Here is a 6,087-nt window from a genome sequence, read left to right on the forward strand (position 1 = left end):
GATAAAGAGGTGTTCCTGGCTTTGGGCAATGTCTTAACCTGGTTTGTTTCTCATCAGCAATTATTTCCTAATAATCAGATCATCTGCAGGATCACACACGCCCCATAGAACTGGGTAGCTGTGTTAAAAGCATGTGGAGATTTTCCTAAGGGTGAACTTAACCTGAAACAACTAGTTGGGTGGGAAAGACACCTAAATGCCTGCCTGTACTGCACAGGTGCATCTTATCATGTACCATACTCTTTTAACGAAATTTTAATGAATAGGTGTCAGTGACCTACTTGTGATCTTGGAAGAAAAAAAAACTAGCAAGAGGCTGCAAAGCAACACAAGAAATACTTGTACAAGCAAGGTATGGTAGTTATGAATGAAAGGCAACCCATTTCTGTAATGGGAAGATGTTGTCCATCTCCCAAAATGAAAGTGTTTAGAAACTACATACTTCCTAAGAACCTGGGTACCCTGCTGAGCTACCATTTTCAGCTTTATTACAAGGCAATTTTAGACAGCTTCTGGAGCCCTTAACCCCTGGATTCACAGCATGTTAACACCTTTTGAATGGCTTAAAGCACTCATTATTTAATTAAAGTTACCCTGCTCCAGGGCAGGATTATCTCTAGTCTGCCTTAATGTCCAAAATTATTTCAGTGACTATATTTAACTGTTACCTTCATCCCTTTTAATGATACAGTGGGGACTAGTCAGGACAGTTGCTTACTTAACTCTCAGAGAATGTGAGAATTCTGGGGCCTGGGCTCGGTGGCTTCATTAAGACATATGCTACTAGTGTTTGGATATCCTCTGTAACCTTCAGATGTAGCGCTCCACTATCCCACCTGTCTTGAGCTTTGGTCGGGGATAGGAGTATGTTGGGACTTAAAGGTATGGAAGGTGGTAAGTACTGGAAGGGGCAGGAGTAGGGTGTAGGAAGCCTTGAGAACTGAGAAGCCGTAGGTGTCATCCTGTGATTTGACTGAAAGGTCGTTAGGAAGTGAAGGAGTGAGCTCAGGTTGTACAGCTCTGACAAAGGCATTCAGTAACGTGACCTACATACGTTTGGAGGCTGAGAGCCAGTATGCAGTAGTAAGGGGTTGAATATTTTGAAATAGCTGCCTTTACCTTATTCCGCAGTCCTGCTCTGTACCTGCCTTTTGGTTGAATGAAGAATAAAAAAGACACGGTGCCAGCTTGCATGGTCTTTGTTTGTCTTCTATGTTTTATAATGAATAAAGCAATACAGCAAGTAGTGATGGGGGTGCTGTATGTTTTCTGGGGGGAGGGGTTAGTCAGATTGAGAGAGAACCACTCCAAACCTTAATATCTGAGTATAACTTGTATTTAAATGGCCATATCTTCATAAATCATACCAAATGTTCCCACTTTCTCCTGTACTAGACTTAACAAGGCTGGTACTCTCTGATGAACTGACACTCACTGTCTCTCTAAGCAGAGGTCAGTTTTGGCCCCAGCAATGCAATTCTGAGAGGTACAGTTGTCTCATGATGAATTAAAAATGTGAGCTCAAAGGTGGGCAGAAACTACCCTTCTGCCAACAACATAGTGTAGAAAAATTGTTTTTTCACTTTGCTCAGCCTCAACGTAACTGAGGTACATCCTCCCTTAAGACTGGAGTCCCTATGTCTCCACCTCGATATCCATAACCTTCCTTTGCTGAGCTCAGCTATTTCTTGAGTGCTGTTTTTTCCTCATTTGGGGTTGGGTGGATGGAGGAAGAAATATATTTTAAAACATGCAAACTAAAACCTGTTAAAGCAGTATGGTGAGCAGGTCAGCTTTCTGCATCACTTAATATATAACACATTTACAAAGCTTGAACAGCATCTCTGAGTTTGGATTTCTCCTCTATTTGCTTAGGTGTTATGGTTTGGAAAGAGCTAGGGGAGTAGCTGCTTGGGTGAGGAAGGGAGAAGTAAATGCCTTTTTGGGCTCTGTTCCTCAAGGTCCCAAAAACTGTTTTTTTACCCCAAGTTGGGAGTAGTCTACTATGCTTATGGTAATTGTTTAAGCCTTGTTGGCCTCAGCTTTTTTCCTCCTGTGTGGAATCTCCTAGTTTGGGTATGTTTGGTTTATCGAACTAAAAAAAACTACCATAAAGCTGAATACCAGACAAGTTGCATGCACTGTGTCCTTTGACTTATTAAATTTAAATATAACCCTTGGAACCTGGGATAGACTTGAGTTTTAGCATTCATGAGGAAGGGTGGGGCACGTAACACAGTCATCGTAAATTAGGTACTGAGCAAATTGTTGACAATTGTAATGCAGTAAGGGAGCTTCTTGTATACTCAGGAGCACCAAGTACCACTTTTTGGACAACGCTCAAGCAGAGAGGTGAGTTTCCTTGTTTTTTTGCTGAACATGGAATCCAGACTATACTTCCTTTACGAACAGAGAGAAATCTCTTTCCTTTAGAAGTAGTTCCTGGAACTACTTCCTACTTCCTTTAGAAGTAGTCCTTTTTGATGGGAGACTGTATTATAAATTATATACTTTTATTATGTATATTTTTGTATAAAACTGCATATATCAAAGTGAGGTAAGTCTATTAATGTTATTGCTGGAGCTTACTGGAGATACCATTTGAGCTTTGTTCATGGGCACAGTGTGGTACAAACAGTAACTAATTACTGTACTATCAAGGCAGGTAATCGGTGCTGGAGTCCTCATTTCATAAATGGAAAGCTGCCTTACATAATATTTTCATTATCTTGGCTAAAGAAGCAGGAGCAAGCTAATGAAATTTGTTGATGGGACAAAGTTGGGATGTATTGTCAATAGGAGGATCAGAATATCCTACTAGAAGAACTAGATTTATAGTTGGAAGATGCAATAACAGTGGCTCCGAAGAGGGTAATGTGGCATTCTCCTGGCATTGCTGGCAGTCATTGAGGAACAGACAGTTTTTCATTTAGTGTGGGGGGAGGGAAGTGCAAATAGGATGAAGAGTCACTGTGGAGGTTTGGATAGCAGCAAAACGATCTTGGATGTTGTGCAAGTCTGTTAGCAGTAAATCAAGTTTAAAAGGTCCTAGGATCTAAGCTGATCTGTCCAAAACGTACTAGCACTGTGGTCCATGTTCAGTTGTAACATGTGACACTAACTGTATACTTCATGCTTATTTTAATGTTTCTAATGATGCAGAAGAATTACCACATGCATCTCTATATGTGAGGTGGTTTTGCACTATATCATCTAATTTTTTTCTTTCTACATTTTTTTTTCTCCTTATCGAAAGGTTTTTATTTTAATAGGTTGAACTTCCTGAAATTGCTCAGAGATGAAGACTAGTAGGCGCCTATGGTACTACTTCTACGTGCTGCGTTGTCAATATGAAGTACTTACCTGTAGCTACCTTTTGGAGCCATGGGAAAAAGTGCTCCTCTGTGGTATCATCATTCCTATCTTAGTTATGTTGTTTTACATTGCATCTGTATTCCTATCTACATCTGTTTGGGTCTTAAGTTCTTCTTACACTTATTTAGAAGCAAGCCTGAAAGCAATGTTTACATTATGGTCATTCTGATTATGGCTTTTGTATCTTTTTGTGCATTTTTGTTTAGAAAAAAAATTTACAACATTTAATTTGAATAGCTTTTGTATTTAAAAAAGACTCTGGAGAAGCAGAAGAAAATATTCTTTAGAATTGCAAGGGAAGAAGGAATTGCGTGGATATTCCAAGGGAAGGTGCATGTATATATACTAAATAATTTCTTTTTTCAGTAGATTATGTAGTTGTTGCTATACATTACATATTACATACAGCACTTGTCCTGTTGTATAATATGCCACTTCTGCTGTCATGGTTTGTAGTTAGAAAGAATGTGAATCCAGTACAAGGTGAGCTGAACAGTGGTGGTGAAATACTGGCTCCACTGAAATCAATGACAAAACTCTAATTCAAAACTTTTCTCTCAAGAGTATGTTGGTCATTTGAGTACTATTCAAGTTCCTAAAAGTGTTAGTTTCAAAATGTAAAGGAAACTATCTTAAAAATAAGGATGTAAATACCGATTAAAAAATACCCGTTGTAATGACAATGGTTAAGTGATTAATCTGTAGGGCAACCCGCACCCTGGCCCACGTGGGGCTGCTCTGGTCTGGCCTGCAGGGTGCCCTAGCCCAGCACCAGTGGGGTGCTTCCAGGCCCACAAGGTGCAGCAGGGACTCGGTGGCTTCACAGGGCCATGCCTCATGACAAACTGGGCAGGTGGGTGTGTCCTTTCTGATCCAGGTGTGAGTGGGGTGTGCCATGGGGTTGAGCGACAGGCCCAGGAGAGTTGCACCATGCCCCCTTACATCCACCTTGCCCCTACTGTTGCTGTGGGTCCAGCCGGGAGATGCATATGGGTACAGCCAGCAGTGGCAGCTGCAGCAACAGGAGCCCCATCGGGCTGGGGACAGATATCATGGCACTTGGGCTCCAGCCCACAGCTCTGAAAGATCAGGGCAGGGAGGGGTTGCTGAGCCCTGGGCAGTGCCTGCTCTGCCCTGCCCCGCAGATGAGGGGCTGCACCCACCTGCTTGAAGTAGTGTGGGAAGCCACAGGCCAAAGCATCGACAAGGCCTGCCAGGCAGGCACCACAGCCCAGGAAGTTGTGGGTGGCAGCAGCGAGGGGCTTTACCAGCCTGCTGCAGCCTCTGGTGCTTGGCTTCCCAAGGCCAGCTGCAGCAGTGTGGGTGGCAGGAGGTGGCAGCAAGCCCTCTCCTTGTGTGCAGCAGGGTAAGCTGGGGGAGGAAGGAGGAGGGGACAGGGTGACCAGTATCTATAGTTAAGCTCCACGGATCCCAATGCAGCCACTTGCAGCCTCTTTACTGCCTGCTGTGAGCAGCCTGGGCTCTGTAGTGGGTGGCAGGGGCCTACCCAGAGCCCGGGCGGCTTGTGGCAGGTCATGGGGAAGCTGCACTGGAGTCCATGAAGCCTAGCTACTCACCCCTCCCCTTCCCTTCCCTTCTTACTCACTCCCTACTCACCACTCCCTTCCTATTACCATCTCTCGCTCCTGCCTTCTGGTTCCTTCCTTCCTTCCCTCTCCCCACCCTCCCAAATGATAATTGGTAAGCTAGAACTGGTTATCACTGGGCTCATCACTTAAATGATTAATCATTTAACCACTCATATGCCTACTTAAAAATCAAACAAAAAAAGTCAAGAATAACTATGTTGCTGGATTTATGGTGATTTATAATTTGAGGAATGGTAAAAACTCACTTTAAGGTTGCATAACTATTTCACTTCAGCATCCAAACTGTTTTCCGTGGGGGCTTTTGAAAGGCAAACTGTTTTAGCAAAAATGATTCAACTGTTCTCTGTTTTTACACACTTGAATATTGATTTGTTTTTAAGAATCAATATAAAAATGGTCAGGAAGTACAAAGTAGGATTTGGTATGGAGGGAGGAAGGAGAATCTCCTCTGGCTGACTACAGGCCTTCAAGAAGCCTGCAGCAGAAATGCTCCAACTTTCAACCCTAAGCACCTTCATGGCCATGACCCACCTGCATGGCCACTCAGCATGCTCGGTGCCCACCAAGCGTGTGTTCGCTCCAAACTCCTGGGTTCCACGTGTGTGTGGATGAGTCTGTGCATGTGCCAGCTCACCTTTCTCGAATATGGAGTAAACCAGTTTAAATGCCTTTAGCAATCGTTACAGATTTCATAGAGACAATATTTTGGGTGTTGTGTGTATATATGTTTTAAGTATCAGAAGGTAGATGATGCACCTGCTGAAAGGCATTTGGCAAAGGACTACAAGCCACCACTTCAAATGCCATTCATTAAGACTCCAGCCTTGTTTGCCTGTCAGCCAATCATGCACTCAACACAAACTGGGAGGTATGTGAAAAGCACAAGGTAGCCATTGCTCGATAAGGTGCTGATGAAGAAGCTTTTGGCACTAATGATTTCATAGATTTTGTAGACATCAGGGCTGGAAGGGACCTCAAAAGATCGTTGAGTCCAGCCCCCCACCCGAAGGGCAGGAAGTCAGCTGGGGTCATAGGATCCCAGCGAGAGAAGCATCCAATTTGCTCTTGAAGGTGTTCAATGTAGGTGCTTGAACCACCTCCG

This window comes from Crocodylus porosus, unplaced genomic scaffold (assembly GCF_001723895.1).
Source record: "Crocodylus porosus isolate Cpor-Errol unplaced genomic scaffold, CroPor_comp1, whole genome shotgun sequence".
Classification (NCBI taxonomy): Eukaryota; Metazoa; Chordata; order Crocodylia; family Crocodylidae; genus Crocodylus; species Crocodylus porosus.